Genomic DNA, 27,130 nt, shown 5'->3' with positions numbered 1-27,130 from the left:
GGGTGACTTGACAAAGGTTTATAAGATGATCAGGGGAATAAGATGATCAGATAGACAGAGACTTTTTCCCCGGGTACAACAGAGTGTTACAAGGGGACATAAATTTAAGGTGAAGGGTGGAAGGTGTAGGGGGGATGTCAGGGGTAGGTTCTTTACCCAGAGAGTGGTGGGGCCATGGGATGCGTTGCCTGTGGAGTGGCAGAGTCAGAATCAATGATGACCTTTAAGCAGCAATAGGATAGGTACATGGATGGGTGCTTAAGCTAGGACAAATGTTCGGCACAACATCGTGGGCTGAAGGGCCTGTTCTGTGCTATATTGTTCTATGTTCTATTTCTCGTTCAGAGGCTCTACTTCAAATGATTCATACCGGAAATATTCCAAGCATTCGTTTCAATGAGATCAATACACTCCACCTGATAGTCTGGCTAGTGATGTGGAAATTAATGGTCTAATTAATGGTGCCAAACAATGCCTGGGACAACATCACTTTATTCAACTAAAGTCAGCAATATACATTAACAATGTGAAAGGCACAAACTGTACTTTTATCCAGATCAGCCAGTTTCATCTGCAGTCAGACACAACTTAAAATTCAGACCATTGCACAGAAGATAGACCAGCGCTCACAACATTGGAAATGATTTTGTTTGATAAAACAGTCCATCATAGACTTGCTGCGAGCAACTCATGAATATTGCTTGATTTCTTTTTGTGTGGGGTAACACATGAAATGTTACTGTATTCCGACTGATGTGAACCATTTGCATTTCAAGTTATTTGAAAACCTCCTTCACAACAGATATGTTAGTAAATTTTAAAAATCATTGTTCAAAGGGACAATTTTTTTGGATTCCAGGAAGATCCATAGTGATATTTTGTAAATGTTTGGAGCTGTGATTGCTTTAAATTATTAACTAAGACATTGGCATACAGTGCACAACTTCACAATTTGCTGTAACATGAAACTCGCAACCACTGTGAACCTGGAAGGCGATGGTTCAGAATTTAACAAGGACCTCGCAAGGTTCGTGGAATGGACCAACGAATGATTCATGAAATTTAACAAAGGCATTTCTGAAATTATTAATTTAGCTAGGAAGAATGTCGAGACACAAATTCACATCTCTGTTTGCATTTCAATGTAATATAAATTACTTTTCTATTATATCCTAAAATACTTGTGTCTTTGTTCATATTTAATACACTCTATCTTGTTCCGGTGTTAAGATAGTTTCTTTATTTATTTCACTCAAGACTGTATGCTGTATTTTTGCCTTAGTATTGACCAAACTCGGTTTTGGTGCCAGCTTATATCACTTGAGCTGCTTTTTCAGGAAGTGAATCTCTCCACCTGTTCTGTCAAAATAATCTGTTCATGCTTAGATCAAAATAAATCCTGTTAATATCATCCCAAATTCAGGCTCGGTTATTTTGTATTTATTCATTGGAAATGAACAGAATATGACCGGCCTGTTCTTGGTGGAGTGGGAGAGGGAGTTAAAGTGGTCAGCCACGGGGCCGTGGGTTTGGTTGGCACGGGTGTCCCAGAGATGTTCTCTGAAATGATCCGCAAGTTAGTGTCCTATCTCCCTGATGTAGAGGAGACCACATCAGGTGGAACAGACAATGGATGACATTTGTGGAAGTATAGATAAATTTCTCCGGGATGTGGTAGGATCATTTGGGGCCTTGTCGGAGGTGAGGGGGGAGATGTGGCTGGTGGAGGGGCATGGACCTGACGAGGCAGTTGCGGAGGGAATAGTGTCTCCGGAATGCAGATAGGGGTAGGGAGGGAAATATACCCCGAGTGATGGGGTCTGTTTACAGGTGGTGGAAGCAGTGGAGGATGATATGATGTATGCGAGGTTGGTGCAGTGGAAGATGAGGACCAGGAGGCCTCCCTGTTGCGATTGGAGGGATGGGGATCCAGGGCATTGTCGACCACATGGGAGGGGAAATTGTAGTCTTTGAAAAAGGTTATCTGGGATGTTTTATGGTGGAACTGGTCCTCCTGGGAGCAGGTGCGGTGGAGGCAGAGGAATTAACAATAATGGATGGCATTTTTACAGGAGGTCAGATGGGAGGAGTGTGGCCCAGGTAGCTGTGGGAGTCAGTGGGCTTGCAGTAAATGTTTAGTCGGTCACTGGAGATAGAGGTGGAGAGGTCTAGGAAAGGGAGGGAGGTGTCCAAGATGGTCCCTGTGAAGTTTAAGTCAGGGTGGAAGGTTTTAATAAAGTTGATGAACTGTTCAACCTCCTAGTGGTAGCGTGAGGTGGCGTTGATACAGTCATCAATGTAGCGGTGGTAAAGGTGGGCAATGATACCGGTGTAGCTGTGGAAGATTGACTGTTCCACATATCTGACGAAGAGGCAGGCATAGCTGGGGTCCATACAGATGTCCATGGCTACCCCTTTGATTTGGAGGAAGTGGGAGGATTGAAAGGAAATGTAGTTGAGGTTGAGCATGTACTGCTTGGGTTGGCAAGACAGGAAGAAATGGAGAGCTTCGAGGCCGACATCATGGCGTTTGGATGTGTACAGGGCCTGGACATTCTGTTCTCTCTGGGGCTTATCAATAGCTTGCAGTTATTATGGAACTGCAAGTGCAATGGCTGGGAACACGGAGAAACCAATGTTTCAGTCTTCTGCTTGAAGCAAATTTTGACCAGAACATTTAAACACCACAAAGCTCGCTGTAGGAAATGCCAGGGCTGCAACTTTTAATAATATTTGAAACTTTGTTAAAAATAGGGATTTTTAGTCATAGTTTCTGAAATAATCAAGAAAATAATTAACCGTTAGAACAAGCTCTTTCAAAGAGAGAGGATTTGCAAAGTTTGAAACCATACGGTGCTGTGCTTTATTTGAATTCAATGTCGGTCAGAGTTAGATACAGCCAAGGTGGTCTCTCCATATATTGATTCTGTTGATCTGACACACCAACATACCTGTCTGTACAAAACTGTATTATTTGTTTAGTTGATCAAAATTTCGGAAACAGATCAAACAGAATGTATTCGGCTGGGAAGGTAATAGATGCAGAAGACAGAATCAAAAACTGGGAACATTAAATCTGAAGAGAGAGTAACAAGTAGTACAAGATCAAAGACATGACAAGGTACATGTCGATGTGTCCCAGACGTTAGTGAATCGAATGAGCTTGTTAGATGGTCGAGAGACTCGTCCAATGATGTCCTGGAATCAGACCGCGAAACAGCGATCGAAAGGTCGATTTGCAAATGTCACTTCAATGTGATCGCTTCACACTCTGTGTCCTGATATAGGCCACATTGGCAGATGTTTCCGCCAGATTGCATCCCCTGGGTTTATTTTCTGATCAGAAGTGAGATGTGTGGCTTGCTGCTGGCACATAGAAACAGGAAGTTGTGTGCCAGCTGAGAATGATACATCAGGCGCTACTTTCTGTATTATCAGCACAAACAGTCTTCCTACCTCTGAGGGTGAACACACACTGACAGTGTTAAGAACAAACAGATTGCTGTTGGTCTCAACATTGTATTCAATTCCATTCCCATTTCCCAGAATGAAACAGAAGAGACACAAGATTATTTCAGCTAGAGTAAATTATCTATCAGAGAGATAAGAAGAGTTATCATCGGGTGAAAGGAGCTTAATGACAACGTGTAGTTTCACTCATAAACCTATATTTAAAAGTAGAAAGCTTGAGGGAAGTTAATAAGTAAATCTAAGAGACAGCATTCATTAAAAGTTGGAATTGTAAGGTTTAAGCAATAAAATTCAGCATGGCTTTGGTGGAAGTGATATCATATCGGAAGTGGTTGATTCTGTTTTCCGGAGAGGCAATGAGATGTAACATCGGGTGCAAAAAGTGGATGTGATGCTTCTTGACTTCAATCAGGTTTTTGACCAGATCTTGCATCTTTAATATGGTAAGGGTTCATGGGATGTGGTACAGTCTGGCAAGTACATCGAAGGTTTATTTGTTGGCAGAAGGTAATGGTCAAAGGTAGTCTTTGTAAAGACATCTTGTGTCCAGTGGCTTACTATATGACTTGTTGCTGGATCCTTTGATGTTTGCAGCGTATATGAACGGTCTAGTCAAGAATGTAGCAATTTTGATCAGTAAGTTCAAAGATGAGGTGAAAAATGTTTGGTTTTGCAATTAGTGAGGAGGAAAATCAGTGTGACATCGATGGCCTTGCCTGTCGGAGAGAAGAATTGAAACAGAACATTATATCCTAAAGTCTGTGAAGTAAAGCATTTTCGAGACTAACAATTTAAGCGAATATACGATGCATTGTTGGAATCTACACAATACAAAGGATAAGCAATCTTCTGTTGTGAATATGCACATTATGGAGTGGGGGTTGGAGTTATAGTCTGGAGATATTGTGCCTAGACCATTCTTTCAGGAAACAGGGGTCTGAGCCCACAGTGCTGCCACATCAAGTCATGAATTAAAGTTGATAATTAAACAACTCATTGAAGAAACAAGCTCCACAGATATTCCCTTGCTCTGCTTTGGAGAGCAGAACACATCAGCGCAAAAGTTAAGGCTGAAGCATTCACAGCAATCTTCAGCCAGAAGTGCCAATTGTCTGATCCATCTCGGCATCTTCCACAGATCACCAATATCACAGATACCTGTCAGCAGGGAATTCGCTTCTCTCCATGTGAAATCAGGGCACTGTTGGGCAGGGGGTGGGGGGGGGGGGGGGGTGGGGGGGTGGGGGGGGGGGGGGGTAGAGGGGGTGCAGGGGTTACTGCAAATGCTATGGAGCCTGACAAAATTCTGGTAATAATACTGATGACTTGTGCTAGCCAAGCAATCACGGTACAGCTAAAACACTGGCATGGACAATGTGGAAAATAGGCCAGGCACATCCTGTGCACAGAAAATAGGTCAAACCACCCTGGCGAATTACTGCCCCATCAGTCCATGCTCAATCATGAGTTAGATGTAGGAAGGTGCTATCAAGCAGCACTAGCTCAGCAATAACCTGCGTAAATGTGGGTTACGCAAGGCCTACTCAGCTCATGTCTGAATTACAGACTTGATTTAAACATGGACAAAGAACTGAATTCCAGAAATGAGGGGAGGGTGACAGCCCTTGACATTAAGGTCACATTCGACAGAGTGTGATATTATGGAGCCTAGCAAAACTGGACTCAATGGGTATCAGGTGACAACCTCCCTGCTGCCTGCAGTCATACCCCACACATTGGAAGATGGCTCTGCTTGTTAGAGGGCAGTCGTCTCAGCCAAAGCAAATCTCTGTTGGAGTTCCTGAAGAAACTGTCCTTGGCACAATCATGTTCAGCTGCTTCAGCAATGACCTTCCCTCCATCAGAAGGTCAGAAGTGAAATCTGCATTAGTCTAGCACTTTCTTGTGACTCCTCAGTCCACATTCAAACGCAACAAAATCTGGACAATTTCCAGACTTGAGCTGACAAGTGGAACATAGCATTCACACCACAAAGCTGCGAGACAATGACCATTGACAATAAGAGACAACCTAACCAAAACCCCTCGACATTCAATAGTGTTACCATCACTGAATCCCTCACCATCGACACCCAGGGTTTTATTGTTCATTAGAAATTGAGCTGGACGCTCCATATAAATACAATGGTTGCACGAGCAGGCCAGAGGCTAGGAATACTGCAGCGAGTAACTCACCCTCCTGACTCGCAAAACCAATTGACTGTCTCAGAGACAGAGGTCAGAAGGCTAATAGCACAGCTGGATAGGAGCAGCTTCAACTGCACTCAAGAAGCTTGGCATTGTCCAGGACAAAGCATCCCACTTGATCAGTAGCACATCCACAAGCGTCCATTGCCTCCAAATCTGATTCTTAGTACCTGCCATATGCACTATCTTAAATACTACACTGCAGTAACTTAGCCACTTCCTTAGACAGTACCTTCCCACTACCACTTGCATCTCGAAGGACAGGAGCAGCAGATACATGGGAACAGCACCACTGTAAGTTCCTCTCTAAAACACTCGGCATCCTGACATGGAAATACGTCACCGATCCTTTACTGTAATTGGGTCAAAATCTGGAATTCCCTTCCTCAGGCCATTTTGGAACATGTTATTTCAGAAAGGCAGCTTACTGCCATCTGCTGAAGGACAACTACGGACAACTAAAAGCAACCACCATGTTCCATGAGTCAATAAAAAACTCATTGAAGCTAACATGACAGTTTGATAAAGTGGCTGAGGAGGCGTTATGAGTATGTAATTAGAAATCAAAAGGTTTGGAGTAAAGTTCCAGAATCAGTCCCTACCATGTTAGCTTCAATTAATAAAAGAGTATGAAATTAAAATGCTGGAATAATGAACGATAAGGGCAGATCTACCAAAGGTTTGAAGCATGTTACATGGTTCAGTATTGTCCTTCAGAGGAGGACGTCTGACCTTCCTACCTGGCCTGCCCTACCCGTTCAACAATAAGGTGATGGTCCTTTCCTGTGCCGAACCTGACTAAGGAACCCATCAGGAGAAAGTGAGGACTGCCGGTGCTGGAGATCAGAGTTGACAGTGTAGTGCTGGAAAAGCACAGCAGGTCAGGCAGCATCCGAGGAGCAGGAAAATCAACATTCCAGGTATAACCCTTTCATCAGGTATCCTAATGAAGGCCTCATGCCCGAAACGTCGATTCTCCTGCTCCTCAGACGCTGCCTGACCTGCTGTACTTTTCCAGCACTACAGTCTCGACTGAGAAGCCATTTGGTTGTAATAAAGCTTCTTAAGAAAGATCAACCATAATTAGCCAAGCAAGATGGCAGGCCTTCAAAAAGGTAGCTGATGACCACCTTCTTGGGATATGTGACTAACTTTTTCATAAGCCAGTGAAGAATTCAAAAAATGCAAATTACGGTGAGGAGGCGTGATGAGTATGTAATTAGCAATCAAAAGGTTTGGAGTAAAGTTCAGACAGAGTCCGGTACACAGTTTAGATTGATGACTGGATGCAAAGTCTCCTGTGATGTTGCTGTGAACAGCAAAACAGTTCTTGCCAGTATTGCACTCCAATATTTGTTCATGATGTAAAGTGTCAGATTTATTGCATTTCTGTTTGTGACCACTTTCTGTGCATTCCCAATATTAGGATCACAGCGGTGATACCATTACACCAGTATTCCCAAACTCCAGTTTGATGCTGAATGGACGGGGCTTGGAATACCATCGTTTGCCCAGGGTGAAATTTGAATTCAAAGAAAGTCTGGAATCGGAAAGAAAGCCAAATGGTGACCATGTCACCCGAGTCAATGGGAAAATACAAAAACAGCTGGTTCACGAATGACAAGGCATCTGTCACCTTTCCATGGTCTGGCCAACATGAGATTTCAGACCCACTGGGAAGTACTTGACTGTGTTCTGAAGTGGCTTTAGCAAATTATTCAATGGGCAATTGGCGATAGGGACTCATTGCTGACCCTTACCGGAAAGTAATACATGTAACAAAACCTCACAACAACTATATCAATTAAATGTAATTGTTGCGCAGTTCCTGATGTCATTTCAAGTATTTCACGTGAATATTCTAAAATGCACTTTGAGTGATGTTGCACCGTCTAAACGGACTACAATATAAATTAGTGGGACATTCAGAGTAGGAGAAAGTGAGGGCTGCAGATGCTGGAGATCAGAGCTGAAAATGTGTTGCTGGAAAAGCGCAGCAGGTCAGGCAGCATCCAAGGAACAGGAGAATCGACATTTCGGGCATAAGCAACACATTTTCAGCAGCAACATTCAGAGTAGATACAGTTCAACATTGAAGTTTAATTGCAGAATTTTCAGCACTGAATTTTTAACCTAAATAAAAGTTTTAAATTGTGTTTATCATCCAGGCATAAATAAAATCTGTTGCAATTCGTCTTCATAAATTTGTATTCACTTCTGAAAATCGTCAACATTCTTAAAATAAACTTGTTTCGATTTGAATCAAACCAACAAATCACTTCTTTCACCTGGCTTTGCTGTCACCATCACTTCTTTGAAACCAATTAAGCATTTATGTAAATAAACACAGAAATAGAATTCTCAGAATAAATTACGGAACAACAAAACCCCAATTTATATTTCCCCACAAGCACAGCACACGAATTGTGGAAAAAATGCAAATAACTCAATGGATTCCAATACTAATTGATGTTAGGACTTTTTAATACATAAGTTGTATGATTGTTGAATAACAGAGGTATCAATTGTCATGTTTAGTCAAAAAAAAAACTATAATTAAGAGATACATTGGCACAGCTAATATTTCTGTCTCTCTTTTTCTCTCTTCCCCTCCTGCCTCCCGCCATTTTTCTTTATATCTGATGCCTTGTTTTGCCTCTCCACAATCGGACAATGTTTTCCTTAATAACATGAAGCCAACACCTCACCAACATATGCTCTCAGCCAAATTCATCAATTTCTTTCGAAAGATTTGAGTCAGTACAACCAGATTTTCTCAAAAATCTGTCTGAGTATTGAGTGATCTGGACATGCTTGATCGGAAAGACTTTAATGTGATAGTGTTTTCATTGTAACTCAGCAGTATTATTCTTGGCTGAGGAATGTTTAATGGTTCAGTGCAATGCATATTTAGTCTATAATTAACTTTTACTGCACATCTCATGGAATGTTTAATATTGTAGAGGGTGATTTATTCTGTGTCGACTCTGTGTTGTACCTGCTCCGGGAGGGTTTTTTTTTAGAGAATCCTGGATGCAGCTCTACACTGTGTCTAAACCAAAATGTATTTGACATGTTTGCAATGGACAGCACAATATAGAGGGAGATTTACCCAGCACATCACATGAGCTGTACCATCACGGAAAACATTTGATGTAGCCGTGTAAAGGGGCTTAAACTCCTACCCACTGTCATTCTGATTTTGAAATGCTTGATACCAGAAGAAAAAGGGAACAATACTATGCATCAAAACTTTGTTATACAAGTAGATTATCATCTACAGGCACAGACACACTTACACACATAAGCAAATCATCTATGAACAACCCTTGCAGTGTTTAATGGATGAGCGCTGAGAGCTTTAATATGCAATGTGTGTATTCCATGCAATGCATACCGACAATGTGTTTGATATGGTAGTTTAAATGTAGTTTTCATCTGTCTTTAATCTTTTCTGTGACAGCTGTGGTTGTGTTTGACAAATATTCAACAGAACTGGAGGACTATAAATGTAGTCACTGCATTACAGGCGGAATGCAATGCCATCAAACAGGGAGGAAGGCGATTCCTGTCTTTTTTCATGATGAGGAGGGATTGAAGCAGCCGGGCTTCAAACATGAAATGCAGGTTAATTTAAATGTGGCCGAGATAATTCTGAAAAGACTAACTTAGAGCAAAGGTCAATGATAGGGAACCAGAAGCAGCCTGTTCAGCCAATGGGGTTTGGTCTTCCAAACAATGACATCATGGCTGAGCTGCTCATCCTCACCTCCACTTTCCAGCGTTTTAACTGTCAGCATTGATTCAATTACCAAATCCAAATCTGTCCATTTCAGCCTTCAAAATACTGAATGACCCAACCTCAACAGTCTTCTGTGGTAAAGAATTCCATAAATTCTCTACATTCTGGGAGACAAAATTCTCTTCTGCCCGAAATTTGTGACCTCTCATTCAGAGATTCTACTCCCTGGTCCGAAACTCTCCCACAAGGGGAAACAACATTTCTGCATTTACACCATCAAGTTTCCTGAAAATAATAGATGTTTCAGAATGTCAGTACTGAATCTTCTATGTTCTAATGAGTATAGGCCCAAACGACTCAATCTCTACTCTCAAGACAGTCCCTCCATCTTCAGGATCAGTCGATTAAACCTCATGTGGATTGTCTCTCTGTCCAGTGTACCTTTTCTTTGTGATATGAGTCCCAAGAACAGGTCACAGTATTCCAGCTGTGGTAAGACTAGAGCTTATTTTCCGTTTTAACAAACATTATAGTCATACAGATATCCAGCACAGAAACAGACCCTTCGGTCCAACTGCACTGACTAGATTTCCCAATCTGACTAAGTACCATTTGCCAAACATTTGGCCAATCTTCCTCTAAATGTTACCTGTTCATACACGCATCCAGGTGCCTTTTAAATGCAGTAATTGAACCCGCCTCCACCACTACCGCTGGCAGCTTTTTCCACACATACACGTGAAAAGGTTACCCCTCAGGTTCTTTTCAAATGTTTCTCCTCACACGTTAAACCGCTGTCCTCTAGTTTTGGACTCTCCTGTTCGAGGAAAAAGGCCTTGGCTATTCACCATATCAATGCCCCACATGATTTTATAAGTCTTGTTCAGGCCACTCCTTAGCCTCCTTTTCTCTCACTGCAGGGAAAAGAAAAGCCCCAGCCTATTCAGCTTCACCTTATACCTTAAACACTCCAGTTCCAGCATCATTCTTGGAAACCTTTTCGACACCCTCTCAAGTTGCACAAAATCCTTCATAGAAATGGTCAGCCAGATTTGTCTATAATAATTCTAAATGTGGCCTCACAAATGTTCTGTACAGCTGAGACATGACATCTCGACTCCTACACTTAACATTATGACCAATGAATGAAAGCGTGCCAAACACCTTCTTCCCCACCCTGTCTCCCTGCAACTTCACTTTCAAGGAATGATGCATCTGCACCCTTTGGTTTCTTTGCTCAGCAACACCCCCCAAGGCCCAGCCATTAATTGTAATAGTCCTGTCCTGGTTTGCCTTACAAAAATGCAACACCTACATTTATTTAATGAAGCTTGGGTTCATGAAAGGCAAGTCATCTTTAACTGATTTATTGGAATTCTTTGAGGTTATAATAAGCGTAGTAGACAATGGGGAACTGGTGAACGTGGTGTATCTAGATTTCCAAAAGGCATTCAGCAAGGTGCTGCACAAAACGTTGCTGCATAAGATAAAGATGCACAGTGTTACGGGCAATGCATTAGCATGGACAGAAGAATTGTTAACTAACAGAACGCAAAACTTGGGGATAAATGGGTGTTTTTCTGGTTGACAATCAGTGGCTAGTGATGTGTCTCAGGGATCAGTGTTGAGAATGTAACTGTTTACAATTGTTGGTTCTGCAATTGTTTACAATTCAGGGAGATTACTTCGAGTTAGAGACCAAGTGTACTGTGTTGTAGTTCACAGAAGCCACTTAAATGAGCGATAGAGCAAAGTGTGCAGAAGGATATAGACAGGTTAAGGGAGTGGGCAAGGGTCTGGCAGATGGGGTACAATGTTAGTAAACATGAGGTCATCCATTTTGGTAGGAATAATAACAAAGTGGGCTACTTTAAAATGGTGAAAACTTACAGAATGCTGCTGTGCAGGGGGACCTGGGTGTTCTTGTGCATGAAACACAAAAGTCTGGTTTGCAAGTCCAGTAGCTAATTAGGAAGTCAAATGGAATAATGTCCTTCATTGCCAGTGGATAGAGGTTAAAATTAGGACTTTCTGCAGCAGCTGTATAGAGCGCTGGTGTGGCCACGCCTGGAGTACTCTGTACACTTTTCATCGCCTTACATGAGATGGCACTAGGGTGGGGTTTGCTGAGGAGTTTGACTACGTTGATTCTGGAAATGAGGGGGTTGACTTATGAGCAGACTGGGATTATACTCATTGGAATTCAGAAGAATGGGGGAGGGGATTGTAAAATTATAAGTGCGATAGATAAGACAGAAGCAGGGAGGCTCAAAGTTTGTGAGAAGATTTGTAGCTCGGGTGCTCGTTGTTGTGGTTCTGTTCGCCAAGCTGGGAATTTGTGTTGCAGACATTTCATCCCCTGTCTATGTGACATCCTCAGTGCTTGGGAGCCTCCTGTGAAGCGCTTCTGTGATGTTTCCTCTGGCATTTATAGTGGTTTGTATCTGCCGCTTCCGGTTGTCAGTTCTAGCTGCAGTGGCCGGTGTATTGGGTCCAGGTCGACGTGCTTACTGATTGAATCTGTGGATGAGTGCCATGCCTCTAGGAATTCCCTGGCTGTTCTCTGTTTGGCTTGTCCCAATAGTAGTGTTGTCCCAGTCGAACTCATGTTGCTTGTCATCTGCGTGTGTGGTTACTAAGGATAGCTGGTCAAGCCAACGTCTTCACTCAAAGGGTTGTGAATCTCTGGAATCCCCTGCCTAGTGAAGCAGCTGAGGCTAACCTGTTGAATGTTTTAAAGGTGAAGATAGATTTGTGAACAGTAAAGGAATGAAGGGTTATAGTGAGCGGTGGGTAAGTGGAGTCTCAGTCCATTGAAAGATGATCCACGATGTGATTGAAAGGCAGAGCTGACTCATGGAGTCAGATGGCCTACTCCTGATTGTATTTCTAATGTTCGGATGTTGTTATGTTCTAACAGGCCTCCAATTCAAAAAGTAATGCTCTCTAACTACTAAATAAAAACTGAAAGAACTGTGGATGCTGTGTATCAGAAACAAAAGCAGAAACTGCTGGAAATGCTCAGAAGGTCTGGCAGCATCTCTGGTGTGAAAGGCTCACCAGTTTATGGTTCTCTTGCTTTTCCATACAACTTTCTTCAATAATGCTGCCACATTAGTCACTCTCCAGTCTTCTGGCATCTCATCTATGATTATCAACGATGCAAATATCTCAGCAAGGGGTCCAGCAATCTCTTCCCTCGCTTCCCACAAAGTTCTGGGAAATACCTAATCAGGTCTCCAGGATTAATTTCCATTTTTCTACTTTAAGACCTCCGACACCTCCTTTTCTGTAAAATAAACTCATTTTAAGATCACGTTATTTATTTCCCAAGTTTCTTAGCTTCCATGTTCCTGTCTACTGTAAATATTGATGCAAAATATTTCCTTAGTGTCTCTGCCATCTCCTGTGGTTACATGCAGGAAAGCCATGTTGATCTTTAAGGCATGTATTCTCTCCTTAGTTATTCTTTTATCATTAAAATAATTTTAGAATCTTTTCGGATTCTCCTTAATTCTATTTGCCAAAGCAATTTTATGTCCCCTTTTTTCCCTCATGATTTCCTGTTTACGTATACTCCTACTGCCCTTATACCCTTCTCAGGATCACTCAATCCCAGCTGTCTATATCTGATGAATGCACCCTTCTTTTTCTGGACAGGAGTTGCAATTTCCCTCATCATTGAGCTTTTCCCATGCCTTGTCCTTCACACAAACAGAAACATACCATCACTGAACTCTCATTGTCTCATTCTTAAAGGCCTCCCACTTGTCAGCCATCCCTTTACCTGTGAATAACCTCCCCCAACCAACTTCTCAAAGTCTAATACCATCGAAACTGGCCACACTCTAATTTGAAACTTTCATTTTTAAATCAATGTTACCCTTTCTCATCATTATTATTAAACAAATAGAATTATGATCACTTTCCCTGAAGCCTGCCCTTATGGATACCTCAGTCACTTGCCCTGCCTTGGTTCCCAACAGAAGGTCAAGTATTGCGAACTGTCTCGTAGGTGCATCCACATATTGAATAACAACGTTTTCTTGTACACACTGAACCAATTTCTCCACATTCCAAGATCTTAACACTACCCCAAACTCTGTTTGGAAAGTTAAAATTCCCTACCATTATCATTTTTTCTTACAGATAGCATAATCGCTTGTAAATTTCCCACTGACTATTAGGAGGCCCATTTTACAATCCCAGCAAGGTCATCACCTCTTTCTTATTTTTAAGTTTCATCCATATAACTTCACTGGGCAGTCTCCAAGAAATATCCTCTCTACATCCAGCTGTAATGTTCTTTCTAACCAAAAACACCACTCCATCTCCTCTCTTGCTCCTCTGTCTATACATTCTACAGCATCTATATCCTGGAACATTAAGCTCCCAGTCCTGTTCATCCCTGAGCCACATTTCTGTAATGGTAATGATATCCTTGTCCCACATTCCCATCTATGCCCCATGTCCATTTGTCTCACATGTCAGGCCTCTTGCATCGAAGTAAATGCAGTTTCGCAGTCTTACCTTGCTCTTGCCAAACTGTTGTCTGCCTTGACCCCTAGAATTGCTCACCGCATCTCACCTCAAACATTTCTCTTTTCTCACTATCTTGTTGGTTCCCACCATCCCCCTTACTAGTTTAAAACCTTCAGCATACTGCTAGCAAATATCGGTCCCCTTCCATTTCAGCTCCCTCTTACACAGGTCATTTCTATCCCTGAAGAGATCCCAGTTATTGAAAAATAGGAATCCTAACCCCTGCAGCAGCTCCTCAGCCACACATTAGCTGCTCTATCTGACTGTTCCGAATCTCAATATTCCATTAGTTTTTAAACAAACCCCAACATGACATTTGCCATCTTTATTGACAGTTGAAATTAAAAGCTAACTTTTTGTGGTTCGGAGATGCTGACTCGCTGTAGATTTTGAATTCAATCTCTATCTTGCCTGTTAAAATGCATAACTTCACTGTTTATGTCTGTTCTCATTTATTTAATCCACATTACATTATTATGTAAAGCTCCTTGTTCACTCTCTTGTCCTATCTGTATCCCTCCACAAACTTCTTTTTGTGTCATACTCACCACTTGTCTCTGCTCCAATTTTTGAGTCATTCGCAAATTTGCCTACAATATACTCACTTTCCTCATCTAAGTCATCAAAATACTTTGTAATTTTTTTTTGTCCCCAGAACAGATTTATGTGGTACTCCACAGATTGACATTCTGTAAAATAAAACTCTTAATCAAACTTTTCTGATTGGGATTTCAAAGATCCTCTCTCCGTGTTAATACAGTACCTCCAAAGCCAAGGCTCCTATCTTATTCAGTAATCTTATGCATGGGTGCTATCAAACACCTTCAGAAAATTAAAACATATTAAAATCACGGTTTCCTCCATTTTCTCCAAGAATTCCGATACTTTTATCAGGCAAGATTTCCATTTTATAAAGCCATTCTCAGTTTTCTGCTGTAACATCCTTTTTTAAACACTCAACCATTTTTTTTCAATAAATGATGTTAAACGACGTAGCCTCAGTCAATCCTTTGTGTGCCTTAACTTTTTATGAGTGAAGGTGTTGGGTGAAGGATCAGCCCTCACTTCCAACTGCTGGAGAAGCACTGTCATCTACTGTGAAAAACTCAACAAAATGTATCTATGTTCATTTACTGAGAAAGCAATTCCACAAATGTTCTAGCTCATCACCTTCTGCTGGCGGCCCCAGATTTTACAAAGCAACTCATTGAAAGTCGACAAGGCTAATTAGCATCAAACCAAGATCAATATTTGAGCAGAAATATCTCAATTCCTGGTCACGTATTTTTGCTCATCTCTTTTTAGGACATTAGCTTCGACAATGTGGAGTCTGTGTGGATGGAGCTGTGAAATACCAAGGGACAAAAACATTAGTGGGTGTCATACAGAGACGCCCAGACTGCAGTGGTCATGTTGGAATAGTATTAAACAGGAAATTCGGCGATGCCCTCCACCGCATCTCCTCCACTTCCCGCTCCTCCGCCCTTGAGCCCTGCCGCTCCAATTGCCACCAGGACAGAACCTCACTGGCCCTCACCTACCACCCCACCAACCTCCATATACATCGTATCATCCGTCGTCATTTCCACCACCTCCAAACGGACCCCACCACCAGGGATATATTTCCCTCCTCTCCCCTATCAGCGTTCCGAAAAGACCACTCCCTCCGTGACTCCCTTGTCAGGTCCACTCCCCCCACCAACCCAATCTCCACTCCCGGCACCTTCCCCTGCAACCGCAAGAAATGCAAAACTTGCGCCCACACCTCCTTCCTTACTTCCCCCCAAGGCCCCAAGGGATACTTCCATATCCGCCACAAATTCACCTGCACCTCCACACACATCATCTATTGCATCCGCTGCACCCGATGTGGCCTCCTCTATATTGGGGAGACAGGCCGCCTACTTGCGGAACGTTTCAGAGAACACCTCTGGGACACCCGGACCAACCAACCCAACCGCCCCGTGGCTCAACTCTTCAACTCCCCCTCCCACTCCATCAAGGACATGCAGATCCTTGGACTCCTCCATTGCCAGACCATAGCACCATGACAGCTGGAGGAAGAACGCCTCATCTTCCGCCTAGGAACCCTCCAAGCACAAGGGATGAACTCAGATTTCACCAGTTTCCTCATTTCCTCTCCCCCCACCTTGTCTCAGTCCCAACCCTCGAAATCAGCACCACCTTCCTAACCTGCAATCTTCTTCCTGACCTCTCCGCCCCCACCTCGGCCTATCACCCTCACCTTGACCTCCTTCCACCTATCGCATTTCCATCGACCCTCCCCAAGTCCCACCTCCCTACCTTTTATCTTAGCCTGCTGGACACAATTTCCTCATTCCTGAAGAAGGGCTCATGCCCAAAACGTCGATTCTCCTGCTCCTTGGATGCTGCCTGACCTGCTGCGCTTTTCCAGCAACACATTTTCAGCTCTGATCTCCAGCATCTGCAGTCCTCACTTTCTCCTTAAACAGGAAATTAGCCAAGCTAATGATATGGAGACATCTGTGATCATGGGTGATTTTAATCTGCATCCAGATTGGACAAATCAGATTAGCCACAATGTCTACTTGGGGGAATTCCTGGCCTACATATGGGATGGTTTTCTTAACCGACATGTGGATGAACCAACTGGACAGTAGGCCATCTTAGACTGGGTACTGTGTAATGAGAAGGGAATCATTGCCAATCTAGCTGCGCGTGACTCCTTGGGGAAGAGCAACCATGACATGATACAGCTTTTTTATCAGGATGGAGAGTGAGCCAGCTGATTTGGAGACTAGGGTGCTGAATTTTAATAAAGGAAACTATGAAGGTATATAAGGCATGAGTTGGCGTTGATAGATTAGTGGAAGTTGCTTAAAGGTGTGACAGTAGATAGGCATTGGCAAATATTCAACAAAATCATGGGGGAACTGCGACAACTATTTATTCCTGTCTGGTACAAAAGCAAAATGGGTAACAGGGCCAATCCATGGCTTATAAAGCAAATTAGATAGCATCCAATTGAAGGAAGAAGCATAGAGATTGGCCAAGAAAAATAATAGGTCTGATGTTTGAAAGCAGTTTCGAATTCAGCAAAGAAGGACCAAGGGATTGATTAAGATGGGGAAAACACAGTAAAAAAGAAAGTAAGCTGCAGGGAACATGAAGACTGACACTACAAGGTTCTACAGTACGTGAAGAGAAAGAGATTGGTGAAGACAAATGTAGGTCCCTACAGATAGAAATGGGGAAATGTATAACAAAGTCAAAGTAACAGCTGAGCAACTGAATACATACTTTAGTTATATCTTCACAAAAAAGGACAGTTGTACAGGAGATTGGTGAGGCTGCAGTTGGAGCATGTGTTCAGTATTGGTCACCTTGCTCGAGGAAGGATGTTATTAAACTGGAAAGAGTGCAGAGGAAATTTATAAGGATGTTGTTCGTATTCAGTGGTCTGAGTTATAAGGAGAGGCTGAACAAGCAAGAACTTCTTTTCTTGGCAGTCTAGGAGACTGAGAGGGGACCTTACAGAACTGTACAAAATTATGAGAGGCATACACTCGGTCTTTTTTGCCAGGGTTGAGGAATCGAGGATTAGATGGCATTAGTTTAAGGTTAGCGGGGAAAAGTACAAAAGGGAACCTGAGGGGCAATTTGTTTACACAGAGGCTGGCACGTGTATGCAATGAGTTGCCAGCGGAAGTGGTTGAGGTGGGTACGTTAACAATATTTAAAGGCATTTTGACAAATACATGAATAGGAAAGAGTTAGAAGGATGTGGACCAAATGCAGGGAAATGGGGTTAGCATGGGTGGACATTTTGGTCACTATGGACCACTTTGGGCCAAACGACATGTCTCTGTGCTTTAGGACTCTCTGACTCGAAGATACAAATCAAGTACCAGAAATCCTGGAGAATGCAAGATTTAGTGAGAGGGAAGAACTATTAGTAGAGAAATGGTGCTGGGAAATTGAGAGGATTGAACCTGATAAATCCTCAGGGCCTGATAAATCTGCATCCCAGAACACTTAAGGATGTGGTTCTAGAAATAGTGGATGCTTTGGTTGTCAGGATTCTTTAGATTTTGGTACAGTCCCTGCAGATTGGAGGGCAGCTACTGCCACTCCAACACTCAGAAAGAGAGATACAGAGAAAGGGAATTCTAGACCAGTGAGCTTCAGATCAGTAGTGGGGAAAATTCTCAAATCCTTTATCCTTTATGTCAGAGCATTGAGAAAGCCGTGGCAAAATCAAACAGAGTCAGCATGGAGTTATGGAGGGGAAATCATGCTTGACAAATCTATTGGAATTCTGTGAAGATGTAACCATCAGAGTTGACAAAGGGAAACTGGTCAATATAGTATATTTGTACTTGCAGAAAGCGTTTGACAATGCCCCATTTAATAGGTCATGAGATTGGGGTAAGTGTACTGAGATAAATAGAAAACTGGTTGGCAGAGAAGGAACAGAGGAGGGCTGAAGGGGCCCGTATCAAATAGGCAGACAGTAACTAGTGGGGTGCCACAGGGACTCCAGCTATTAACAATATATACTAATGATTTGGATGAAGGAATAAAATGTAACATCTCAAGGTTTGCAGATGATACCAAGTTGGGTGGGAGGGTGAACTGTGACGAGGATGCAGAGACCCTATGGCATGATCTGGACAGATTGGGTGAGCGGGCCAATCAATGGCAGATGCAGTTTATTTTAGGTAAATGTCAGATTATTCACTTTGGAAACAAAAGGAAGGTGGTGGATTACTACCTGACTGGCTGCAAATTGGGAGAGGGGAGTGTGCTGCAGGGCCCACATGTCCTTGTGTACCAGTCGCTGAAGGTACGCATGCAGGTGCAGCAGGCAGTAAAGAAGACAAATGCTATATTGACCTTCATTGAGAGATGTTTTGAGTACAGGAGCAGGGATGTGTTGTTATAGTTGTACAGGGCCTTGATGAGGCCACACCTCAAACACTGTGTGCAGTTTTGGTCTCCTTTTCTGAGGAAGTATGCTCTTGCTCTGGAGGGAGTACAGCGAAGGTTTACCTGACTGATTCCGAGGATGGTGGAACGAACATATGAGGACAAGTTGTCTAGCTTAGGATTGTTTTCGCTGGAGTTTAAACGAATGGGAGGGGATCACATTCTAACAGGACGAGACAGGGTAGATACAGGGAGGACGCTCCTGATGGTGGGTGTGTCCAGAATCAGGGGACACAGACTGAGGATTCATGGTGGATCATGTAGGATGGAGATGAGGAGACATTTCTTCACCTAAAGAGTGATGAGCCTATGGAATTCATTACCACGGGAACTTGTTAATGCCAAAGCATTGAATGTATTGAAGACGCAGCTACATGTAGCATTTCAAGCAAATAGGACCAAAGGTAATGGGGAGTAAACAGGACGAGGCTATTGAGCTGGATGATGAGCCATGATCATGATGAATGGCAGAGCAGGCTCAAAGGGCTGAGTGGCCTTCTCCTGCTCCTATCTTCAATGTTTATGAAGATATTGCTGAGAAAACCGTGGACATTATTAGTACTTTCCCATTTATCTCAAAATATCACTCATCACCCCACCCGAAAAATAATGTGGAGACGTAACCTCTCAAATTTCAATGACACAGCTCCTCCCAAGAGTCAAGGTGTGATGGTTGAGGTGCAGCTTTGTTCATTCTTAACACATGATGTCATTTTGTTCTGTGATTGCTTGTGTGTGTCTTTATTTCTGTGTGTGTGCATGTGTGTGTGTATGTCTGTGCATATCCATGGCTATGTGTCTGTCTCTGTGTAGGTGTGTGTGTGAGAGTGTGAATGTGAGTATGAGTGTGTGTCGCGCGCGCGGATGTACATTTCTGTGTCCGTGGCATTTTGAAGCACATCATATTTCCTTGAAACTACTTTCTTTGTCAGAGGCCACCAGCATGCTCCAGTTGCTGGAAGGTGCTCTGATGTATTTCAGATTGCGTGCCTCCATGCAATGTAACTTTGCTGCTTGACGAAGATACTAATTCATAACAGACAGCTTTTATCACCAATTTCTCACAAACACTTACAGAGTGTCAATTTATGCCTTTAGTTTTAGCGTCTAAGGTGATGTCTGATCACCCTGATAGCTCATGTCAAACCAATGGAAATCTTCCCATTCATTTCTCTCAGCTGTCTCCATGTATAGTCTATGTTCAGGGCTGTCATACCATTCTTCAGCATTCCTGAAACGGACCTTTTGGTCCATCACTAGCTGCCTGGCTGTAGGAATCTCACCATGCAGGAAGTAAGTTCACATGTCACATGCTTCCATTCTGTTGACATGTCCAAGACACACTTGTTGGATGATTTAGGAACTCTCCATTTGAGAGGACACAGAATTCAAGAGTTTGTCATGTCACCTCCAAATCTCAGCATTCCAACTGGGATACCCTCGCCCACATCTCAATTAAACCCAACAACACCTGCAAGTCTCCATACAACAGCCTTTTCACTCCTCCCTCTGCATGTTCCAGGACCACAAAACTCCTTGCAAGTGCATCTGTACCTCGCAGCTTACTTCAGACCAGACCAGACATCCGAGGGAAGAGGAGAAGGTGAGGACCGCAGATCAGAGTCAAAAAGTGTGGCGCTGGAAAAGTACAGCAGGTCAGGCAGTATATCCAAGGAGTAGGAGAGTCAACGTTTCGGGCATAAGACGTTCATGGAGTTTCCTGCCCAAAACACCGACTTCTCGGTCAGGAGTGAAGACTATTGTTGGGACAAGGTCTGCTGTTGGAATTGGGCAGTGAAAATCAATAACTGAGTCATCATTCTAATAGAGCATAATAATTCAATATTCGTGTGGATGGATTATCTCATGTTCTAAATAAAATACAATGAACATCATTGCGATGTGAATCATGAAAGAATTGGAAAACATTAACGGAGAGGTAACAAGGTCATAAAGTCACCAGTTGAAACAGGAGAAGAAATCAAAGAGTACAGAAAAGCAAGTTGAAGCAGAATTATCAGAGACCACATTTGATTGAATGGCTCAGACAAAACAAGAACAGATGGAGAACTAATGGATATTTTAGTTCAGAGAAATTAACTCAGTTACAACAGAAAGATGAAAAACTGAAGCAATTGCATTGAAAAGCAAACACAGAAGAAGAATCTGAGTGCATTCCCAAATGTTACTAACTTAAACATGATGTATTGATGAGACATTCAGGCAGATGGGAAAGTGGGAGAAATTCATTACCAGGGACTTATAGAAAGGAGGTGTGGCAGGTAGCACATCAGTCACCTGTGGGTCATTGTGGGATTGAGAAGAACTCCCGGCAAAATACAAAAACATTTTTACTGTCCTGGACTTCATTTAGGTGGAGATGAAAATTGCCAGAAATGTCACACATGTCATGTAACCGGAAAACTTCAGGCAATAATAAAACCGGCAACTTTAATACCCATCCCTACATTTGAGGAACCTTTTACAAGAGTCTTACTTGATTGTGTAGGACCCCTATACAAAACAAAAAGTGGTTATCAGTATTTGTTAACAATAATAGATGCGTCCATTTGATATCCACAGGCCATTCTATTTGTGCAATACCACTGCTAGAAAGATTGTAGAAGAGGTACACCGATGTTTAACTCGATACAGACCACCCACAGAGATACAATCAGGTCAAGGGTCAAATTTTACATCAAATGTATGCATGGAAGGTATGGGTAGCTTATCGGAGGAGAAAGTGAGGACTGCAGGTGCTGGAGATCAGAGCTGAAAACGTGTGGCTGGAAAAGCGCAGCAGGTCAGGCAGCATCCAAGGAGCAGGGGAATCGACGTTTCGGGCATAAGGCCTTCTTCAGGAAGAAGAAAAATTCCTGAAGAAGGGCTTATGCCCGAAACATCGATTCTCCTGTTCCTTGGATGCTGCCTGACCTGCTGCGCTTTTCCAGCAACACATTTTCAGCATGGGTAGCTTATCCACTGCTTACCAACAAGCATGGTAAGGGAGTGTTCGAAAGGTGGCGTTAAACTTTAAAGACCATTAGTGAGCTTAGAGAAGACCACATCGAGGGCTTATTGTCAAGACAATCCAAACGACTGGATAAAGGAATTCCATTTGTACATCAATGAGTTTTGGGGCATGAGCTGAGAGGACCACTGAAAATAAATAAGGAGAAATTAGTGAGTCAGAGTTCAACGACCACATATTTGAACTGTGAATGATTAAATTGGGAGGGGCAGTTGGCTCCAATTATGCAATATCCTGACACACTTACGCCAAAGAAAGTTGGCATATGTTCAAAGACAGACTGAACAGATGTTCCAAAAACAACAGCATCAAAGTGAGTTGCAGCAACTGGAGCTCAGCCATAGTAATGGTGCCAAGGCCAGATGGTACCCATGATTGTGTGCAGACTGTGGCAAAGTTAATGCGGTTGCAGAGTCTGATTCATATCCAATTCCACATTGGGAAGACTGTATTGAAAAAGGTAGGACAAGCAACTTAGATTTGTAATTTATACTTGCTCAGAAGATACTGGCAGGTACCTTTATCCGAAGGAGTGAAGACTATTTCAGCTTTTGTAACACTGAACGGACTTTACTCACTTAAAGTCATGCCAGTTGATATGGAAAATGTGCCAGCCATATTTCACAGGGTAACCAATCAAGTCATTCCTGTGTTATCCAATTGTATGATGTCCATCGACTAACTTGTGGTCTTTTAGTCACACAGGGAAGGAATATTTGCAGCCTTTATTGGAACTATTTAATTGACTTTGGGAGGCAGGCTGGTGATAAACGTGGCTAAGTGTGAATTTACCAAAGTCCGAGTCATGTGCCTGGGCCCTGTTATCAGGCATGGACATATGGTCCCAACCATAACATTGACAAATATAGCAGGACTATGATTCCTGGCAGTGAACAAGTTTACCAGAAGTTTGTACAAAATTGTAGTAGTGTGGTTGCTCCACTGACTGACTAATTGAAGAAGTGCTGGATATTTTAGCGGACAGTAGAATGTCAGAAGGCATTTGCCAGCCTGAAAGCTGTGTTAACCACTGCCCCAGTGTTAGCTACACCTAATTACACAAAGCTACTCGAGATGGCTATTGATGTGGGTGTTGGCGCTGTATTCTTACAAGACGACGATGAGAAGATAGGAAGCCCATTGGTTATTTCATCAGGAAACTGAATATTTATCAGGAATATTCCATGATTGAGGAGACCTTGAACTTGGTGTTCCAACATTTATATTGTCAGTAATGGGTCTTGTACAATTGTCTGTACTGATCATAACCCATTAAAGCTTTTGGAGAAATGTAAGGGCTGCACTTCCAGATGGTTTACATGGAGCTTATTCCTGCAGCCATTCAATTTGAAACTTATACACGTGGCAGGATGAGAAAATGTAATTGCTGATGTGTTGTCACAACTTGGATGATGTAAGATGGAGGGATTCGGTTGCAGGAGTAAATGGACAGAAACAGGATGCAGAAATGCATGGTTACAGTTGATGCAATTTGCGTGTATTGTCGCGTAATAATAGATTAAGACTAAGGGTTTTAAAATGAAATAATATTTGTCTCTTATTAATATTGCAGTAAAATTACAACACTGGTACCTAACCAGCAATGCTGAAACTTGCCCAGGGATGTCCTGTACACACAAAGAAAACAGGACAAATTCCACCCAGCCAATTAACGCCCCATCAGTCTATTCTCGATCATTAGTAAAGTGATGGCAAGTATCATGAACAGTGCTATAAAGCAGCACTTGCTCAGCAATAAGCTGCTCAGTGATGCCCAGTTTGGGTTCTGCCAGGGCCAGTCAGCTCCTGACCTCATTACAGCCTTGACTCAAATATGGACAAAACAGCTGGATGCTTGAGGGAAGGTGAGAGTGACAGTCCTTGACATCAAGGCTGCACTCGATTGAATGTGGCTTCAAGGAACCATCGGAAATCGGGAATCAATGGGTGCAAACTCTCTGATGGTTGGAGTCATACCTGACACATAGGAAGATGGTCGTGGTTGTTGGAGGTCATTCACCTCAGGGCCGGGACGTCTCTACAGGAGACCCTCAGGGGAGTGTCCTCGGCCCGACAATCTTCAGCTGCTTCATCAATGACCTTCCCTTCCATCACAAGGTCAGAAGTGGGGATGTTTGCCGATGATTGCACTATGTTCACCATTCACGACTCCTCAGATTCGGATGTCCATGTTCAAATGCTACAAGATCTGGACAATATCAAGGCATGGGCTGACAAGTGGCAAGTAACATTTCCATCAAAAATTAAAGACAATCCAACCACTGCCCCTTGGCTTTCAATGGTTTTACCATCACTGAATCCCATAATGTCAATATCCTGCAGTTTATCATTGACCAGAAACTCAACTGCTCTTACCACAAACACAGTAGCTACAACAGCAGGTCAGAAGCTAGGAATACTGCAGCAAGGAATACTGCAGCCTGTCCACCATCTACAATGTACAAGTTGGAAGTGTGATGGAATACTCCCAACTTGCCTGGAAGGTTGCAACCCCATCAACACTCAAGAAGTTTGACACCATCCAGGAAAAGCAGCCCACATCCACAAGTGTATATTCCCTCCACCACACATGCTCAGTACACACTGCTGCTACTATCTACATGATGCACTGCATAAATTCATCGAGGATCCTCAGACAGCACCTTCCAAACCCACAACCACTTCCATCTCGAAGAACTAGGGCAGCGGATGTGTGGGAACTCCACTACCTTCAAGTTCCCCTCCAAGTCATGCACCATCCTGACTTGAAAATATAATGCCGTTCCATCACTGTCACTGGGTCGAAGTCCTGGAATTCTCTCCCTAACGGCATTGGGGGTTAACCCACAGCAGGTGGACCACAGCAGTTCAAGGTGGCAGCTCACCTCCACCTTCTCAAGGACAACTAGGGAGAGGCATAAAATGCTGGCCAGTCAGCGACACCCACAACCCATAAAATGAATAAAAGATAATAGTTCATTGCGTGTGTGAGAGGGATCGAGAGAGAGAGAGAGAGAGAGAGAGAGAGAGCGAGAGAGAGACAGAGACAGAGAGAAAGACCATATCTGTGTGTGTGTGTGTGTGAGAGAGAGAGAGAAACACTATGCCTAAGAGTGTGTGTGTTTGAGAGTGAGTGAGTGAGAAAGAGAGAGAGAAAAAGACCATGCCTGTGTGTGTGTGAGAGAGACAGACAGACAGAGAAAGACCGTATGTGTGCATGTATAAGAGAGAGAGAAACACTATGCCTGAGAGTGGAGTGAGTGAGTGAGTAAGAGAGAGAGAGAAACACATGCCTGTGTGTGTGTGTGTGTGAGAGAGAGAAATTATGCCTGTGTGTGAGAGAGAAAGACAGACCGACAGACACACAAAGACCATGTCTGTGCATGACAGAGGGAAAGACCATGTGTGTGTGTGTGTGTGTGAGTGAGTGAGTGAGTGAGAGAGACTGTGCGTGTGTGTGTGTGAGAGAGAGAGACTCTGTGTGTGTGTGTGTGTTTGTGTGGTGTGTGAGTGTGTGTCAGGGGGGCAGGGGGAATGGGGGGTGTGGTGGTGTGAGGATGCTGTCACTTTAAAAAGGTTACTTTGGCCTGTGTTTTTTTGAAGAAGGATTGTAAAGGCAGAGGTGCCAAAGACTCTAGAGTGCCTGTAGGTTTTTCTTAAAAGCAGTTTAACAATGGAAAAGGAGTGGCCAGTTCAGGTTCTTCTAGTTTTGGTCTAGCTGCAGCAATTCCAAGATGTTTTGAGTATCAGAAGGTTGCAAGCTTCAGTAAATGATTCCTAACTGAGCACTCGGACATTTCTCTGAATGTTGTTCCCTCCGCCTGTAAGAATATGAGTTTGAATTTACCTTTTTGCAAAAGGGTGTGTTTATGAGATGTTACAACATTGGATCAGGAAATGAGTAAGTTACTGTATCAAGTAGGTAAAAACAATGACTGCAGATGCTGGAAACCAGATTCTGGATCAGTGGTGCTGGAAGAGCACAGCAATTCAGGCAGCATCCGAGGACAGGCAAAATCGACGTTTCGGGCAAAAGCCCTTCATCAGGAATAAAGGCAGAGAGTCTGAAGTGTGGAGAGATAAGCTAGAGGAGGGTGGGGTGAGGATAGAGTAGCATAGAGTACAATAGGTCAGTGGGGGAGGAGATGAAGGTGATAGGTCAGGGAGGAGAGGGTGGAGTGGATAGGTGGAAAAGGAGCTGGGCAGGTCGGACAAGTCCGGACAAGTCATGGGGACAGTGTTGCTGGAGGTTAGAAACTAGGATGAGGTGGGGGAAGGGGAAATGAGGAAGCTGTTGAAGTCCACATTGATGCCCTGGGGTTGAGGTGTTCCGAGGCGGAAGATGAGGTGTTCTACTTCCATGCGTCTGGTGGTGAGGGAGCGGCGGTGGAGGAGGCCCAGCACCTCCATATCCTCGGCGGAGTGGGAGGGGGAGTTGAAATGTTGGGCCACGGGGCGATTTGGTTGATTGGTGCGGGTGTCTCGGAGATGTTTCCTAAAGCGCTATGCTAGGAGGCGCCCAGTCTCCCCAATGTAGAGGAGACCGCATCGGGAGCAACGGATACAATAAATGATATTAGTGGATTTGCAGGTAAAACTTTGATGGATGTGGAAGGCTCCTTTAGGGCCTTGGATGGAGGTGACGGAGGAGGTGTAGGCACAGGTTTTACAGTTCCTGCGGTGGCAGGGGAAAGTGCCAGGATGGGAGGGTGGGTGGTAGGGGGGCGTGGACCTGACCAGGTAGTCACGGAGGGAATGGTCTTTGCGGAAGGCGGAGAGGGGTGGGGAGGGAAATATATTCCTGGTGGTGGGGTATGTTTGGAGGTGGCGGAAATATCGGCGGATGATTTGGTTTATGCGAAGGTTGGTAGGGTGGAAGGTGAGCACCAGGGGCGTTCTGTCCTTGTTGCGGTTGGAGGGGTTGGGTCTGAGGGCGGAGGTGCGGGATGTGGACGAGATGCATTGGAGGGCATCTTTAACCACGTGGGAAGGGAAATTGCGGTCTCTAAAGAAGGATGCCACCTGGTGTGTTCTGTGGTGGAACTGATCCTCCTGGAAGCAGATACGGCGGAGGCGGAGGAATTGGAATACGGGATGGTAATTTTGCAAGAGGTAGGGTGGGAAGAGGTGTAATCCAGGTAGCTGTGGGAGTCGGTGGGTTTGTAG

The 27,130-nt window shown here is 43.5% G+C and overlaps 1 long non-coding RNA gene across 1 annotated transcript in view; it reads right to left on the bottom strand.

The window, feature by feature from the left end:
- Positions 1-27,130, bottom strand: part of LOC148139946 (uncharacterized) — a 991,803-nt gene that overhangs the window by 168,940 nt on the left and 795,733 nt on the right. The gene's annotated exons all lie outside the window — the stretch shown is intronic.

The sequence above is a fragment of the Chiloscyllium plagiosum genome, unplaced genomic scaffold (genome assembly GCF_037043375.1).
Source record: "Chiloscyllium plagiosum isolate Xiang-an unplaced genomic scaffold, Cpla_swu_hap1 HiC_scaffold_36, whole genome shotgun sequence".
Lineage (NCBI taxonomy): Eukaryota > Metazoa > Chordata > Chondrichthyes > Orectolobiformes > Hemiscylliidae > Chiloscyllium > Chiloscyllium plagiosum.
Note: the sequence above shows the minus strand (reverse complement) of the source record. Positions and strands in the feature narration are given on the sequence as shown.